General features: G+C 39.4%; 1 protein-coding gene across 3 annotated transcripts in view; it reads right to left on the bottom strand.

Annotated features, from left to right (window-relative positions):
• HIVEP2 (HIVEP zinc finger 2) overlaps positions 1-19,774 on the bottom strand; it is a 176,341-nt gene that overhangs the window by 46,012 nt on the left and 110,555 nt on the right. For all 3 annotated transcript variants that reach the window (XM_058170521.1, XM_058170527.1, XM_058170512.1), the window contains exon 3: positions 16,913-17,009. The gene's annotated coding sequence lies outside the window, so the exon portion shown is untranslated. The remainder of the gene's footprint in view (positions 1-16,912; positions 17,010-19,774) is intronic.

The following is a 19,774-nucleotide window of genomic DNA, read 5'->3' as shown; positions in this document are numbered from 1 at the left end:
CGAAAAAGTTGGTATGCCTCTTCCTATCAACAGCAGATAGCATCTTCCGTTCCTATCTGTCAGGTTTTTCTTTCTCCTCTGAAACAGATTGAACTCCCAACCAGTTACTTTTTGAGAGAAAAGACTTCAGAGATGTCAACGTTCTTCCTGTTTTATTTTCTTTTGGGCTACTCATTTCAAGGTAATTGGGCCAACCTTCTATTACTTTCTCCTGATGCTCTCTGATCCTTTCTTAATGTCTGCTGCTTTCATGCTTCTCCTTTCCTCGTGTACTTTCTGCCCTCAAATCCATGTCATGAAGACACTGCCTATCTCCTCACATCCTCATTTCAAGTCTTGCAGACTTTTGCTATTTTATTACAATCTACAAAAATGACCTTAAGAGAAGTCAGCTAATTTTTACAGAGGGTGATCATAGCTTACCTCAGATTTTATTCTGGTCCCTCAACACCAGTTCTTATTTCTGTTGCTCTTCTCACTACCCATTTAAAATGTTTTTTTTTCAATTTCTCTGAGTTTATGAAGCCTATGAGAAGATGATGAACATACATCTGCTGAAATATATGTTTATTAAATATGTTTGCCTATATCTTACTGTAAGCGGGCAAGCATGGCAGAGCTATTAACCATTTATAAGAAACTAAGCTTTTCTTGCAGAAATTATGAATTATAGGGAGAGGGCTGAAGTTCTGCAAATTGTTAATTAGTTGACATAATGCACAATATGTAACATAATGCAAGGAAGTAATGTAAAAAATTAATGTTATCAAATTTTGCTTTCTTGCTGACATGTTTGCATCCTGCAAACCAGACATATACATTACCTATTTTGCGTTAGTTATTTTATGATACATAAAATGATTATAGAATGGACTTTTAGTCATTTTACTGATGTCCATTCAGCAATTTTGAAGGAGACTGGATCATTCATTTGAGAATATTTTTAGCTTTCTCTTTGTATTTAGCACCCACCCACCCCCATTTTGCTGTCAGTCTATACAATGTGAGTATCTGCAATTCTTCCATTTTATGCACCACAGTCATTTACAACATCAATGAGAACATAGAAAGAACATCTTAATACTGAACATGCTTGTCTCAGGAAAGGATGGGCCTTTTTTCTTTCACCCTTTTTTCCTTCCTCCCATAGCAGGACTGGGAAAAGAAAGTAACAAATCTGCTCTCTTTTTTGTGGAGTTCCAAGTTCAGCTCAGCCTGCTCCAGAAATTTAAACTACCCATGTAGTCATTTCTGTGCAGATTTGGCTTCAAACACCACTTTTGTGAAAATTATCTTCTTAGGATAAGCTATCTAGGCCATCATATTTCTTAATAGAATTTTTTACTACTTTTTTCCAATTATACCTCTTGTCCTTTATAGATGTATTATTTGTGCACATACCTAGCATTGGTCAACTCTGAACAGGATCTGTACCGAACATGGTGTCTGCCAGGACTCATTGTTTAAGTGGGGTCTTGTCTCAGTGTGATTGTGGTGCTCCTCGACAAAATATCCATCACATTGTGTCCGAATGTCCATCAAGAGCTTACACTGGCCCAATGTCTGATTTTTTCAACATAAACCACCCTGTCCTTAAATGGCTGGGTGGACTGGACATTAACATTTGAACCACTATAAGTCCATGTATTTGCCATACGCTAAATAAATAAATGTGCACATACCTTTCACTTCAGTTGTAAGATCAGAAGAGAAACTGGTTAATTCTTATCAAGTTCACACAAAAATAAATTGTCATGTGAGTTGTGTCATCTTACCAAAAAAAGCAGTTTTCTACATACTTCCCAAACTTCTATGAAATCCTAACCATCAAATTCATCAGATTACAGCCAATGTTAAATCAAAACCTACCATTTTGACCTAAACCTAAAACAGAGTTCAAAAATTGATTTGTCCACCTAATCCAGTGTTTTCCAACTGTTTCCAACAGAAAAGTTTTCTACCACCTGCTAAACAATCCTTTTAAATGCAAATAACAGAAATTGAATCCAAGAACTTCAACAACCAGGGGTCGACTATATATTGTAATCAATTTCTAAAAGAGAAAGGACAATATTTATTTATTTTTATTTATTTTTCAAATTTATATACCGCCCTATCTCCCTAAGGACTCAGGGCGGTTCACAGGCAGTTAAAATACATATAAATACGGATTAAAAAACAATTTAAAAACTTATTCTATTGCCCCAAATTTAAAATAGTATAAATAATAAAAACCCCTTAAAACCCATAACTTTAAAATCTAATCCAGTCCCGCGCAGATAAATAAGTGTGTTTTAAGCTCGCGACGAAAGGTTCGGAGGTCCGGAAGTTGGCGAAGTCCTGGAGGGAGTTCGTTCCAGAGGGTGGGAGCCCCACAGAGAAGGCCCTTCCTGGTGTCGCCAGACGGCACTGCCTAGCTGACGGCACCCTGAGGAGTCCCTCTCTGAGAGCGGACGGGGCGGTGAGAGGTATTTGGTAGCAGTAGGCGGTCCCGTAAATAGCCCGGCCCTATGCCATGGAGCGCTTTAAAGATTGTCACCAGCACCTTGAAGCGCACCCGGAAGGCCACAGGTAGCCAGTGCAGTCTGGGCAGGGTAGGGGTAACACGGGAGCCACGAGGGCTCCCTCTATCACCCGCAGCTCCATTCTGGACTAACTGGAGCCCCCGGATGCCCCTCAAGGGGAGCCCCATGTAGAGAGCATTGCAGTAATCCAGGCGAGACGTCACGAGGGCGTGAGTGACCGTGCATAAGGCATCCCGGTCTAGAAAGGGGCGCAACTGGCGCACCAGGCGAACCTGGTGGAAAGCTCTCCTGGAGGCGGCCCGCAAATGATCTTCAAAAGACAGCCGCTCCTCCAGGAGAACGCCCAGATTGCGCACCCTCTCCATCGGGGCCAATGACTCGCCCCAACAGTCAGCCGAGGACTCAGCTGACTGTACCGGGATGCCGCATCCACAGCCACTCTGTCTTGGAGGATTGAGCTTGAGCCTGTTTCTCCCCATCCAGACCAGACGGCTTCCAAACACCGGGACAGCACTTGATAGCTTCATTGGGGTGGCCGGTGTGGAAAAGTACAGCTGGGTGTCATCAGCGTACAGCTGGTACCTCACACGAAGCCACTGATGATCTCACCCAGCGGCTTCATATAGATGTTGAACAGAAGGGCGAGAGAATCGACCCCGCGGCACCCCACAAGTGAGGCGCCCGGGCCGACCTCTGCCCCTGTCAACACCGTCTGCGACGGTCGGAGAGATAGGAGGAGAACCACCGATAAACGGTGCCTCCCACTCCCAATCCTCCAACCGGCGCAGCAGGATACCATGGTCGATGGTATCGAAAGCCGCTGAGAGGTCTAATAGGACCAGGACAGAGGAACAACCCTCATCCCTGGCCCTCCAGAGATCATCCACCAACGCGACCAAAGCCGCCTCCGTGTTGTAACCGGGCCGGAAACCGGACTGGAACGGGTCTAGATAGACAGTTTCATCCAGGTGCAGGGAAACTGATATGCCACCATATTTCTACAACCTTCGCCGCGAAGCAAAGGTTGGAGACCGGACGATAATTACCTAAGACAGCCGGGTCCAGGGAGGGCTTCTTGAGGAGGGGCCTCACCACCGCCTCTTTCAAGGTGGCCGGAAAGACTCCCTCCAACAAGGAGGCACTCAGAATCGCCTGAGCCAGCCTCGTGTCACCTCCTGAGTGGCCAGCACCAGCCAGGAGGGCACGGGTCCAGTAAACACGTGGTGGCATTCAGCCTACCCAACAACCTGTCCATGTCCTCGGAGCCACAGGGTCACACTCATCCCAGAAAATGTCACCAAGACCACCCTCAGACGCCTCATCTGAATCGTCGCAATTTTGGTCTAGACCGTCTCGAAGCTGAACGATTTTATCGTATAGATAACCGTTAAACTCCTCAGCACGTCCCTGCAACGGGTCATCCCGCCCCTGGTGAAGGAGGAACGGGTCACCCAAACAGGGCGGCTGGGCGGTTATCTGCCGGCGCAATGAGGGAGGAGGCGAGCAACGCCTCGCTTCCCTCAGTGCCACCAGGTAGGTCCTAGTATAGGACCCAACTAGTGTCCGATCAGCCTCTAAACGGCTAGACCTCCAGGAGCTCTCTAGGCGTCTTCTCCGGCGTTTCATCCCCTCAGCTCCTCGGAGAACCAAGGAGCCGTTGGGATCTGCGCCGGGTCAGAGGTCGCAGAGGCACGACACGGTCTAAAGCCCCAGCCGCAGCCCGTTGCCAGGCTGCGGCTGGTTCCTCTGCCGTGCCGTGAGCCAGACCCTCAGGAAGTGGCCCAAGCTCCGTCCGGAACCTCTCCGGGTCCATCAGGCGCCTGGGGCGGAACCAGCGTTGTGGTTCCGTCTCCCTGCGGTGTTGAGTGGCGGTCAGAAAGTCCAGGCGAAGGAGAGAGTGATCTGACCATGACAAAGGTTCTATGACTACATCTCTCAAATCCAGATCCTTCAACCACTGACCAGAGATAAAAATAAGATCCAGAGTGCCACCCCGATGTGAGTGGGGCCATCAACTACTTGAGTCAGGTCCAAGGCCGTCATGGAAGCCATGAACTCCCGAGCCACTGTCGATGGCGAGCGGCAGATGGCAAGTTAAAGTCCCCATGACTAAAAGTCTGGGGTCTCCACTGCCACCCGGCAAGCACCTCCAGGAGCTCGGGCAGGGCAGCTGTCACGCAGCAAGGAGCCAGGTACGTGACCAGCAAGCCCATCTGACACCTATGACCCCATCTCACAAGAGGATTCACACCCGGCAATCTGAGGTACAGTGGTCTCCCTCGGCTCTAGACTCTCTTTAATAGCAACCGCCACCCCCCCACCCCTACCCTGGGCCCTCGGCTGATGGAATGCACAGAAACCCGGTGGGCACATTTCGACCAGGGGCACGCCCCCTTCAGTGCCCAACCAGGTCTCCGTAACGCCTATAAGATCCGCAGCGCCACCCTGGATAAGATCGTGTATTAGGGGGGCCTTATTGGCCACGGACCGTGCGTTGCATAACATAAGACGAAGGCCCAGGCTCTGAGGGTCTTGACCATCCGGGGAACGGGAAAAGTCTATCTTTTAACAAATGTATGAATGGTATGTATTGACAATCATTTGGGATCTACAGGCTTCATTGCTAGTACAATTAGATGTTTCCTTTCCCTTTTACACAGAAATGTTTGTTTGGTGTTTTTTTTTTAACATGGGCAATACAGTGCCAAAAGCACTGCTTGTCCCGAAGGATGACGTACATCTTCATTGTTTGAGGAAAGGGCAGGGCTAATCAGGTGTCTTGTATAATTACAACTGTGTTCCTTCATGTATTCATTGCGTAGGCTATTCCCTGCTATGCAATTCATAAAGCTGCTCAGGTGTACTTACATTGTGCAGGTATGTTACCCTTGAAAACAAGGACACCCAGTTTCTCCTTCTACATGTATTAGAAAACTGAGAATTATACTGAACAAAATTATATTGAACAAAATAATCTTAATTAGAATTCTGAAGTTAAAATAGGAGGAATATGAGATATTGCTTGACTGAAGCAATGATTACAATGCATTATTAACAAAGCTCCAGTTTCATCATCAATAGCACTCATGTTTCCACAAGTTAACCTAGTGCTCAAACCTGAATGTAAGGCTGCCATCTCAGTGCTTCAACATTGCAGTGCAATGCCTGTTAGTGCCACACAGTAAAATTACAGTAAATATTAGAAAGCCTTTGAAAAATAAAGATATCCTTAACATACAGTTTTGTAGCAAATGAATTGCAACAATCATACAGAGATTATTAAAATTTCAGCAACACCCTCCCCCACTAAAAATAAAGTACAAGTACCTTATTGTAATTTGCTTAAAATTAATATTGTTGTTATTGTTATTGTTGTTGCTGTTATGTCAGTTATTTCTTATTCATACCTGTTCTCTCTGCACAACCAAATTGTAAACTCCTTGGAGAACAGTTTTTACTCCTGTTCAGAATGCCATGCATAATGATGGCAATGAATAAACACCCCCATCAAATAAAAACATTTCAGTACTTAAGTACTTCCTTTGCTCTATGAAAAACTGACTTACACATTACATTTTTTCATATAAATGCCTTCATATACATTTGCCCATTTTTCATCTACTTGATCTTTTTATCTCTTTCCTTATTGAATATGTAAGTTACATGGATTGTTGGGAAACCATGCTTCATAAACTTCAGCTCAACTGATTTTTCAGGTTTCAATCCAGCAGTGGAAATGCCCCATTTGAAAAAAAAACAAAAACCAACAACCCTGAATCACTTGCAAAATCCTACACAAAAGTTGATTGTTCATTAGGGATCTATGAACATGAGGAGGATACACAAGTACACTAAAGCAGTATTTCTGGCAGTCTAAGGGAATAGGCAGGCCATTTATAAAGAGATTCTTGAAATCTGGAAAGAAAAACCTGGCAGACGAGGACCAGATGGACATTTCAGCATTATCTCTTAAGCTAGGTCTCACTTCTTTAGACAGTCTGTGAGAAGAGAACTGAACAGCTCAGAAATTGCACCTTAATGGACACACTAACAAACAAGGCTAAAGTTTGCAAAATTCTGTGATCTAACTCCTTCCTCTTGACATTTCCTCGCCTATTTAGAGAGACTATTACTTTCTGTGATGATGCGCTGTGAAAAGTTGTGAGAGCAGACCAACACTAATTTTCATTGGATTTAAATGTAGTTCATAAGGTCATTTTCCATTTACTGGATTATTTGCCTATTGATTATATCAGATACTTAAACCCTGGGACAGCTTTTATTAACTCATTCAATCATTCATTCATTCATTCATTCATTCATTCATTCATTCGACTTGTTTGCCACTCATTTCACCTACAGGTGATTGTGGGCTGCTTACAAACAGCTTTTGTAGGAGATCTGGGGACCACATCCAAGAGAGTTTTTTTGGAAGTGGGGGAGGTATGAGACTTTGACAACTCAAGCTGTCCACTTCTGGGTCCTGGAGTTGTTATTCAGTGATACAATACATTTGGTCCATCGTGAAATCTTTCACCTTCTCAGTGTACATTGTATACAATAGGTACATTATTGCTTTAAAAAAAAGTCAATGCCGCTACAAAGTAAGCATGCCCAACTGCAACCCTTCTGATTCTGTTTAAAAACCAGTGTAAATATGAACCTGAAAGGACAGTATATTGCATTTTTAGAAGCAAGTAAAATTTCACAATAGCTTGAACCACAATTTTTGGGTGCTGAGGCTACACAAATGATATAGATCAGTGATGGTGAACCTCTTAGACACCGAGTGTCCAAACTGCACACGCGTGCATGCCCAAACTGAAAGATGTGCGCGAACACGTGCATGCACAGACATGCACTCATGTGCATGTGCGGATACGCGTGAACATGGACATGGGTGCATCCACAGCAGAGACCCGAAGACCAGCCGGTGGGAGGTGGGACATCCCAACACCGGCAGCACAGCAAGAGGTAAGATCTTTTTCTTTCATGAGCTTCTGTTTCGTCATTTGCAGGAAACAGAAGCTCACAAAAGAAATGCTATGGAGATCTGACCTGGGGCAACAGTGCGTGTGCCACCAGAGAAGACTCTGAGTGCCCCCTCTGGCACGTGTGCCATAGGCTCGCCATCATGGATATAGATTTTAAACTCTGGGACAACCCCTGCACTGTTTCCTAAGCCCAAGTTGCCTAAAGGAAAAAAGGAAGGGTGAAATTGACAATATATTGTGCACCACTGGTTGTTAAGGGATGATGTGGTCACCAAGCACCCCCCCAAGCAACTGCTGTTCCCCCAAATAAATTCTACACTGCAGCACTATGGGGAGATGAGAAAAGAGAGATCTGTGTAAATCAGGGGAGAAGCTGGGAGGTGGAGAAAGGCAAATGCTCCCCCCCCTTAATATGTATTTATATTTATACATATTACATTTATTAACTTTCAAGTATATGGCAGCAGAGCCAGTAATGCATTGATTTGGCTAGCAAATATTCCCAAATTGTAGGATCTGGTACAGAACTCTATGAGCTGGTAAAGACATCTATGCAACTAAAGTGTAATTATGAGAACATAATCAGGAATAAAATTTAACATGTGATGAAATAAGAATGTTTCCAATTTTGCAGAGACAGTGGTATAGATTCATTCTGTCTGAGATGCTAGAAGAATGGCATGAGAAGCAACCATATGAAAGGTTGCATATAATAATTAACACATTGTCCTTTTACAGTGTATTAAAGGGATGGTTGAGTGTACCGTCAGAATTTGTCAACTATAAATTAATTTAATAGAGGATGATATATTTTAAAAAAGAAAACCTGTAATTGATTGATGGTGGTTGCTGACAAACCTTACAATTTTAATCTAATTATTATAGCTAAATTTATACCTCACTTTTTCTTCAGGTGCTCAAGATGACATACACAGCACTCTGTCCAACGTCTGGGCCACAACAGTATCTCTGTGAGGCAGACCAGGTTGACAATAACTTAGCCCAAACTCATCTGGCGAAATTCTATAGAAGAAGATGGACTTCAAACTTGGGAGACTCAGGTTCCGGTTTAGCTTAAATACTGATTGTCAAAGGATATAATATCAAGAACGTCATGTATTCTAGCATTCTGTCTCAGTACCATGACTACCAGCTTAGACTTGCATCATGTTGTAGTTCACTATTTCTATATAATACCATGCTACAGCCAATCTTAAGAATAAAGAAGTTATAGCTGTCAAAAATATGAGGACAGGAAAGCTTTGAACTCTTTCCTCCTACATACAGTCATCATACAGCTGCTCACAGGTTGCCGTTGACAATTTCCTGTCTATGCCACCTCCCTGCAGAAATAAAAGAGCTCACTTGTTCTTAACTGCTCAGTGAAACCGTCATATTTTCCACTAGTCAAGCATGGAACATTACTGAACCAACATTCTCAAATTTGTCCATACTTCGCAAAAAATTTAGTAACAGCTGCAAGTGAGTACCCCTATCACTACTGCTTCCTGGCACAATAAGTGCATTTTTAATTTCAGAAATCCAAGACTGCTTAATTCAGAATCTTCTTTTGAAAGGACCCAAGGGTCCAGATTTACAGCAAACATACTGCATGTTTACAAGACGTCCAGGACCTTGTACAGTATATAACTGCACATTTCTAGGAAAATTCTGCTTCCTCTTCATGGCTTAGCTGTATCTTTTTCTGAATCAAATTCGGTGAAGTTCATGATTTGCCATTAAATTGCATTTGTTGTTTTACCAGTAAAGGGTGAATGTACATAGGGCAGGTAAAAGATAGCTGCCGTCTTATTTATCTTCCAAATAACTCTCTGTGTGACTTTTCTTTATCTAAACCATGTGGCCAAATAGCCATAGAATGCAATATGTGTGTGCGTTCTGGCAAAGATAAGTGGAATAGTGTACCTCATCAGTCCATGTATACTTGTTCCACTAGTATTCAATTCAAAACAGCATATAACCATCTGATGAAATCTGCTAACATGGACCAGAGATTCCTTGCCATCTTGGAATATATTTAGCTTCCGAATAGCAATGTACTGAAGGAAGCATTATTACTAGGGATAGGCATAACACAGCAAGGTTCCTATTGTAATTGCAGTGCATGAATGTAACACAACAGCAGGCATTCAAAAAATATCAGTGGATATATCATTTAAAGAGCACCAGTGCTGTCCAACACAAAGGAAATATGTTCTGACTATGATGATTCCACTTCTTGGCTCCTATCTCTACTACTAATTCTATCTGGCAAGGCTGCTGCTCCACAGTTATACCCATATGCACTTCTGGAAGTCCTAACATCTTTCTGTCCTCCATTCTTTCTTCAAAGTTTGTATGGGGGAGGCAGGGAGCGATTATTGCATCAGCTGTAGTAGAAAACATTGCTATCAAGGCAATTGGCAGCAAAGCAAAGGGATTAAAAATGGGAATGATTAAGTATCTCCTGTAAATGTTCAAAACCTCAGAGAAGAAAAAAATCTAAATTTTGGTTATTCTACTTATAAGACACTTGAGTGCAGACACCGAGTGCCGAACATTATCTTCTGAAAAGACCTAAGCCCTTTAGTAGGCAGAGAGAACTAAGAATGGTAGTAAAGGAAATTGAAAAGATTGCCAATAACTGGATTCAGAAATAAAGGTGTAGCCAGGATCATATTTGAAAGGAATCACAATATACAAGATTCTGCTGTTTTTGTTTTTTTGTGAAAGGAATTGTCAAGGTCATGTGATTACATGACAATGTAATTGTCATGTAAAATTTCAGTGGCAATGCTAGGCTAGCTCCATATTCTTGGATGTCACTCAGCAGCCTCTAATTTGTTCCTCAACATTTGCTTCATCTTTTTCTGACTTCTGATATTTCATAGATCTAACAGGTCCTCTAAGTGGAATTAAGGACAAATCATTTGCATCTCCCTCTCAATCATCCCGAGAAGCATACAGGACTGAAACTGACAAGATATTGTTATTTCAATTTTCTCTTCTACACTGAATACATATTGAGGGGCTACTTACTGGTTTTCCTTTTCTTTCCCTTTTGGAAAATGTTTTTCAGAAATTGACAGGGGGAAAATCATAGTGAAAAAAGAAATACCATCATTTTGCCTACTGTACTTATGTTTCTCTGGATGTTTGAAAAAGTATGTTTGCATGATATTTGATTATATGCAAAGGATTATTACTCCCGGTAAGAATGTTTTCAGAGAAATAATCCATGTGATCCTCTTTAAAGAGGAAAGTCACTAAAAGAATTAGATAGATAGATAGATAGATAGATAGATAGATAGATAGATAGATAGATAGATAGATAGATAGATAGATAGATAGATAGATAGTTAAATATAGACAGACAGACAGACGATGAGATAGATAGATTATAGATAGATAGATAGATAGATAGATAGATAGATAGATAGATAGATAGATAGATAGATAGGCAGGCAGGCAGGCAGGCAGGCAGGCAGGCAGGCAGGCAGGCAGGCAGGCAGACAGACAGACAGACAGACAGACAGACAGACAGACAGACAGACAGACAGACAGACAGACACAGGGTTTCACTTACCTTTGCTACTGGTTCGCTCACGCATGCACCACATCTACGCATGCACAGAAGCTTCTGCGCATGTGCAGAGCGTATTTGATGACATCCGCGTGGGTGGGCGGAGCCTCCCACCACCGCCACCAGTTCACCCGAACCAGGGTGAACCGGTAGCAACCAATCACTGGATGGATGGATGGGTAGATAGATAGATGATTGATAGATAGATAGATAGATAGATAGATAGATAGATAGATAGATAGATAGATAGATAGATAGATAGATGGTAGACAGAAAGTGAAAAGTAAGGTAAAGGAGTCCCTGCAAATTTTACTGTGCTAATCATTGCCGACTCTCGGAGATGGTGCTCAAAGCAATTGAGCCAATGCTTCTAGAAGACATTTCTGCCACTTCATGTGGTCAACATGATGCATGGAGCACTGTTACCTTCCCACCAACGTGGTACCTATTTACCTACTTGCATTTGTAATTTTTCACACTGCTAGGAGGAGTTGGGCAAGAGTTGGGGCAAGGACAAGAGCTCACCCCATCGCATGGCACATCGAACCTGAGCCTGAACTGCTGGCTTTCCAGCTGACAAGCCCAGCATCTTAACCGCTAAACCACCATATGTACATATGTACATACATACATACATACATACATACGTACGTACAAGATGTGAAAGACATACTTTTCATCTTAGATGTAGTTACATAATGAAAAACTTATATAAATGAATGGAAAAATTCACATTCATTATTTCCCTAAATTGATCTGTCGTTTAGACATGATGTTTCAGAGATCACACTATCTTGCATTAAATAATTTTGCTTACAATTCATTTTTATCCATTCATACATGACACTGAAAAATGGAGAGTTTACACCTCCTTACTGAATGTCTTTATTACAATTTCAATTACTTTATTTTCATCACACTAAACACAGGAATACTAAGTAAATCTACTGTATCAACACACAAAAGCTAACTGGCTCTTTTTTCAATATATGCCAATGTATATAGCACTGTTGTTATAATTCAAAATTCTACATAAACATTAATGAACTGAATGGTCCTGTTAAGGTTTGGTTTTTAGTTCATGTAATACCACTGGAATTACAGAATTACTTTCAGGAATAATTCTGGAAAGCTAGTATGAAAATGAAATATTAAAACATGGAAATAGATTCCACTAAAATCAAGATATATATACTTTTAGGTATATATGGTCCCAATTCCAAGCATTTATTTTACTTTAATTTCCCATATCTAGTCACCATTGAATATTGATACACTATTGGAAATCACAGAAGAATCCATTTTAATGCTTTATTTTGTATAAAGAAACCATGAAAATGAAGTATTCTAAGAATTCAGTTTATAAAAAAACAAACAAAAAAACAAACAAATAAATAACCCTTCTTCAAACTCTCTTTGTCGATCTGTGTTTTAGCTGGAGGTCAAAGAGCACAATATAATTGTCTTCAGAGGAATACTACTTGCATGTATTTTACATTTTCCACTGAAGATTAAAATGTATCTAACCATAACCAATTATTGTTCATAAAATTTGTTTAGGCAGATTTTAAGACTTGGATAAAAAATGCTCATGATGCAATTCTTCATACCTTTAAGACTACTTCATACTTTAAGAATAGTTCCACAGAAATTATTACAAGAAGTTCTAATAATACAAAAATGTTTTACAAACTCATACTTGCTATGCATAGGAGAAAATACCATCATGAAAACTTTCAAAATAAGTACAAACCACTTTGATTAAAAGATGAATACTGTATTGCCTAGATTTAAGCATTTACCTACACGTACTGTAGGTATTCCATATGTCAGGGGTTTCCAACCTTGGTCCCTTTAAGACTTGTAGACTTCAACTCCCAGAGTCTCTCAGTCAGCAAAGCTGGCTGAGGAACTCTGGGAGTTGAAGTCCACAAGTCTTAAAGAGACCAAGGTTGGAGACCCCTGACATATGTGACAACATAATTGCATCAAATGTCATCAGAAAAGCATGTTTTTGTTGCCCATGTTTCATGCTGTTAACAAAAGCACATGGACAGATCAGACAGAGCTAATCAACTCAGTCAGAAACATTCATTTATTTAAATTTATTTACTTAAAATATTTTTAACCTGACTTTCTACCAAAAAAGACAAAGGAAAATACTCAGAGAATCATTGTATACCCAGAACATTTTGAATCAGAGTTCTGCAATCTATCAGGATACACAACGCTGAAAGTCTTGAGAAAGTAAGAGTCTTAGCTCCCACCAAGTGGCCTAGCGGTCGTTGGAATGCACATGATAACCCCATTTTAAATGCAAGACGCTTTTTACATTATATTTACATTGACATTTATTTACATTTTTTCAGTTCATATAGAGAAAAAAGCATTTATTCATTTTCAATAAGTGATTTTTTTTTCCTCCATACAAACTGAAAAAAATTAAATAAAGCAAAAAGAAAAATAAATAAATAACTGCAATTCATCAGTAAAGCATCTCTGCTGCATGCCAAAGATTTCAGTCTAACTCCTTGAGTCTTCACATAAGGTGGCAAAAACTTCTGTCTAATACTCAGGTGACCATCAAGCTATAGTTAGACAAAAGTCTGACTTAGGAAAAGGCCATTTCTTATGTTCTTTCATATATTTTAGTCACTAGATATTAATAAATAAATAAATCACACAAGAAAATGCATTCTCCTGCAGTATGGAAAAAATACATCACCCAAGCTAAAGTTCAGTCAAGTCTATACAATGTATAAAAATGTGCCTTTGATTTCTGTTGGCCATGACAAATATCATGCACTTGTGATGGTGGGCACAAAAAATATCCCACTTAGTTACCTCTATAGTGTCTAACTTACAGGCTCGGAACAATATAGGTTTGGCTGTAATTTCTGCTTCTGTTTATCACCAGCGCCTATATCAGACACCAAGCTTTTTGAACATACTCATTTTTTCTCACTGGAAAAAATTGCATAACCGTAATTGCCTCATGGAAATTAAGCCTTTGTTTTCCAAAGCACAGCAGTATCCATTATATCAATGCTACCTCAAGAACCTAAATTAGCCCTATCAAATGCACGCATATGCTTGCCTCTTGGATGGGTTATAATACATGCCATTAGTGGACCACTCATTATCATTCAGAATTTTCTAAAGATATAATAGTTCCATCTCTACAAGGCTCAATTCACAGAAAGACCACAACTCAAGCATTAATGAAAGCTGAAATACGTTGCTCAAAGCCCTTTCATATGTTGTTCCACTATAATGGCTCTGTCAGCATGGCCCAGCCAGCCTTGCATTTGTCCCTAACCTTGCACATTATCATTAACTCCATTGATTTTTCGGCCTGTGCCATTTCAGGAAGTTTAAACATGACAGGGGCTGGATTACATTCCTCAAAATAACAGCCTTGTGTGTTTGTTTACATTTTTTTTCAAATAGTACTCACTCGCTGTTACTGCATGAATTTAAATATCCATTCCCTAAGAACAATGTGCACTCTCAGAAGAAGTGGGAGGGGTAACATCGGCTCCGTTATCTTTTTCAGACAATCACTACAGCAACCCAGGGCAGGATGTAATGCTTAGATAGGATGTTAATGTGTTTTCCATTCTTTCCTTTCAGCGTATGCTCACTCCTCCTCCTCCCTCCCACCCCCACCCCGCTCTCTCCAAATATACTTGAAGACATTCTGATTTCTTGGGGGTGGGTGAACCTGGGACATCATATTTATCAGCCATCTGAGGCCAGGCAGGAGTAAGCAATCACACAAATTTTAGGCTTTACAGAAAACTATCGGACACTTGTTTGTGCTACCTACTTCAGGCTGAAATCCAATGCTAGACATTAAAATAAAGACTCCAAATTTGAAAACAAATCATTTTTTAAAATATATTCTCATCTAAGAGGAAGGAATTCAGAGGGGGGGGAAAAGGAAATGCGTTTGGATCCTTTCTGTCTGTAACGGGGGAGGGGGGAATACACACAGCCCAGACTTTTCAAATCATAGTGGCTATATTTCTGTCAGTCTAACAGATGTTGAATACAGTGTGTTCTTGTGAAATCTGGAAACAACGAGCAATATAGAAAGAAAAAAATAAGATCTCATAGATTTTATTTAGCTGTGCTAAATAAAATTACAAATAGTTCTGAAGATGTTCTCATCAAGAATATCTTCATTTTTTAATATAAAAAAATAATATATCCTGATAATGCAAAGTATACCACTACATTTTTAAAACAGCACACTTTTGGGAATTAATTTGTGATAAGATAACTTGCAGAAGTATATATTATATCCTGCCAAATTCAGGACTAAATCCAGTGCCTGCAGGCTATGCTGGTTTAATTGGAGAGGAACCATCTCCAATTCAATCTTACGAAAGTGTCTGAACCACCCCGATTTGATAATATTCCACCTTTGATCTTAAACAGGGTAACGCTTCTCTTCAAAGTTGGCATAAATTTTGGGTATCACATGCTACTTTACTACTTATAACCAAACCAAAAGAAAGATGATTATAAGCAGAGAGAAATTAGTCATTTAAGCAGAATGGCAGCGGTAAAGATGCTTTAGACTGTTTCAGAGATTACAGAAAATCTTGGTTTCCCACTCTATTAATGTTTGATTATGAGCCATAAGCTCTCACAATCTTTATTTCTACACTGGAAAAGGTTATAAAGAACACTTGATTCTAACCTTAAACTGACCTCAATTTTCATAAAGCTCAGTTTGTGGGAATTACAAATTTGTTTAGGTTTTGTTATTTTCAGGACACACTCTGAATCATCACCTTGTAATTCTGGCATACTCTATGTGACTTAACTAGCCATTAAAGAAACCACATTTTTCCCAGGTCTTATGGTCACAGTGAACTGTTTCTTGCTTCACAGTGCAGGTTTTTCATCTCCACCTCATGAGTGGGGTGGAGAGGGCAAGGGAAGCTTTTTCTGTTACTTCAAAATTTCCAAAAATTGTACAAGTCTACATATAAGCACTGAACACCAAAAGAAAAAATAAGAATGTCCAAAATTTACTTGTTTTGTAATAGGTTTCTGCTGCAACTGAAAAAGAGAAAGTTTGTTTCCTGAATGCATTCATTAACAGTAATAATTACTGTACTGTACATACAGATATAGCGAGTTTTATTTTTGAACATGAGTAAAGGCATGAAAAGGGACAGGGTGGTTCAGCGGCTAAGATGCTGAGCTTGTTGATCGAAAGGTCAGCAGTTCAGTGGTTCGAATCCCTAGTGCTGAATAACGGAGTGAGCTCCCGTTACTTGTCCCAGCTTCTGCCAACCTAGCAGTTCGAAAGCACATAAAAAATGCAAATAGAAAAATAGGGACCACCTTTGGTGGGAAGGTAACAGCATTCCATGCTGTTTAGTCATGCCGGCCACATGACCACGGAGACATCTTCGGACAGCGGTAGCTCTTCGGCTTTGAAACCGAGATGAACACCGCCCCCTAGAGTCAGGAATTTAAGGGGCGTGCATAAGAGCACAAACGTGCCTACTGTTCCTGTCCTATTGTTTGCTTGTTTCTTTTTTTCTTCTTATATATATATGCTTATACTTCCTTATATTACCTCATATATATGTTTATATACTATATAATCTTTTTATGTGATGCTTATATATATTGTTGTGACAAAATAAATAAAATAAAATAAAAAAGGAACGACTAGCACATATGTGCAAGGGGAACCTTTAACTTCAGAAAGCCTATTTAAAGGAAAACTTTGCTCTGTAGATAGATTAACAAGAAAAAGTAATAGGTGGAGAGTGTAACTTTCTTACCTCTGTTGGTATCTGAGATGCAAGTGAATAATGGTCCTAAGTAAAATGATTTGGTTCATAAATCCAGTTCAAAATGGCTCTTTATAATCTTCTGCACCTATTTTAGGGAACATAATATTTGAAAAGTTATCAGTAAATACAGTAACAACAAGGATGTCACAGGCTTAATTGTTGAATTTCTATGTGGATTTTAAAAGGAAAATTTATATATAAAGTATAATTCCCTTGGCAGATTTTGTTTATGATGTAAATTACCAATACCTTTACAATATAAAGGTAAAGGTAAAGGTTCCCCTCACACATACGTGCTAGTCATTGCCGACTCTAGGGGGCGGTGCTCATCTCCGTTTCAAAGCCAAAGAGCCAGCGCTGTCCAAAGACGTCTCCGTGGTCATGTGGCCGGCATGACTCAACGCCAAAGGCGCACGGAACACTGTTACCTTCCCACCAAAGATGGTTCCTATTTTTTCTACTTGCATTTTTACGTGCTTTCGAAACTGCTAGGTTGGCAGAAGCTGGGACAAGTAACGGGAGCTCATCCCATTACATGGCAGCACTAGGGATTCGAACCGCCGAGCTGCCGACCTTTCGATCAACAAGCTCAACGTCCTAGCCCCTGAGCCACCGCGTCCCCCTTTACAATATATAAACCTAATTATTTATTGTGCATATCTACATTATATTACATTATAGTACAATATCAACTTTCTTCCTAACCTTACATGATTGCTAACTGGCAAAAATCTATATACTCCCTTGCTCTTAAAGTAGAAACATTATATATTTTTGAATATATATTGAATTCCAAAAAGGTATGCTGCCACATTGCAAATTTACAATTATTATATGGTGATAAAAAAATCTTTCATGGCAAGAATGCGTAGGGAGGATTGAGTGAGGTCTATCACTGATTCACAATTCCTGATCAAATATGATTATTTTTTTGTATATACTTACTATTTAGATATTTATATTTGTCCAAATTTGTAGTGCTATTTACAGATTAAAAACATGTATAAAATTGCGTACATTAGGGAAGGTATACCCAGAAAAGTATTAGGACGAATGCATGGAAAATAGACCCTTATTAAAGAAAAATGCAGAAAAGTAATAAATACGTACAGGAGTTTAAATAAGGTAACAGTATGGTAACATTTTACAAATGTAAAAAAATATTATTTATAAAGGCTTAATATGTAAGAGTGCAACAATATTTTTCCTTTGAAGAGATCAAGTATACAATGAATTAATCTCTGACATGATAAGTACAGCTTGATTACTTTATACCAATTAATTTTTTTCAAAGTGCCATTAAATCTGAACTAAAAACAAAGTGCTGCCTTTTGAAAGAACTGAAGTGTGAGAAATCAAGGCTTTATTCTGCAGCATCTAATGCAGGAATTAGTTCATAGACAAGTACATATTTGCTGTTTTGTTGAACTGTCATTAGCAATTGATTCAACAAACAACACTGGACTATGGGATAAACTCCAAATGCTCAAACATGACTCCTTCCAATCCAGAAATTTTACAATAGAACAAGCAGTTGGCAATGTCAATTAGCTGACAAAAATAATAATGATAATTAAGCTCAGTATTTCTTGGTATCCATTTCATATTCTAATTTTTATTTAATAAATTAAAGGATAGGATTATTTGAATAAACTAGGGGCTCTAGAATAATGTTTTAAGATGTTCCGCCAATATGTCCGCAATAGTATTGCTATTGAAGGCTGCCATAAATTTCTGTTAGAACGAACAAAGGGATTTTTTATTTGAAAAGAGTAAATAATATATCTGATCCTGATTTTGCCAATACCAGTACTACAGTAGATGAAGAAAAGTGATGGAGCTCATTTGTGTTCTGAAATCCTGATCAGTTTTTCTTTTTTACAGACTTGTTTTTATTTAAATAGACGAGAGATCAAAATCAGAGAAGGGTTATTTTCTCAGGAAGCTAAAAAGATCACTTGACTAGCTGAGAGTGCTTTCACTTTGAATTCCATTCAATTTATTTACATAAACAGATTCATGATTTAAAAGGAAACTAAAAGGACCCCAAGACCAACAACTGGTTGTTCTGTTCTTACATTTCTAGGAGAATGATTGTGAAGTAAAAATACGATGTGAGGCACGAGAAATACTGATAGTGATTCCAAGCCAATGTAAAATAATGTGTTCTGAGAAAATTAGTTTCCAATATATCTATAACTACCATACTTTGAGAATAAAACAAATTAAGTATTCTATATGCTTACTATAAATAATGTAACTAGTTTGGAAATGTTAGGGTCAACATTCTCAGCTGCCCAACTATGGATATTTATTTATTTGTTTGTTTGTATCCTTTTATTATTTTTACAAATAATTCAAGGTGGTGAACATATCCAATATACTTTCCTCTTCCTATTTTACCCACAGCACCACCTCTGTGGAGTGAGTTGGGCTGAGAGAGAGTGACTGGCCCAAGGTCACTCACCTGGCTTTCTTGCCATCTCCAAATGAGATGTTGGATCAGTGCTAATAATCAGTGTTACCATTTTTTGGATATCTATTTTGGGAAAATCATTCTCAGGACCTCCAGATCATCATCTATACTACTGAAAGACTTTTTAAAAGATAAGCCTCTCTATGACACAAAGGAAATATTCTTATGTTAAACAGTATAATACACAATTAATATTTACATTTTATTGTTTGCTTTTGCAAATATTACTGCAAATAGATCGTAAGACTTTGCTTACCCCTAAGCACAGCTCAGTATGAATTAACCAATATAAATATATTTGCCTTCAGATTCATTTTTTAACCTTTATTGATATATTTATATTTAAATAGAATATTAGCTGGACTAAAATGTAT

This window comes from Ahaetulla prasina, chromosome 1, assembly GCF_028640845.1.
Source record: "Ahaetulla prasina isolate Xishuangbanna chromosome 1, ASM2864084v1, whole genome shotgun sequence".
Taxonomy (NCBI): Eukaryota; Metazoa; Chordata; class Lepidosauria; order Squamata; family Colubridae; genus Ahaetulla; species Ahaetulla prasina.
The sequence above is the reverse complement of the archived record's forward strand: the minus strand, read 5'-3'. Positions and strand labels throughout refer to the sequence as shown.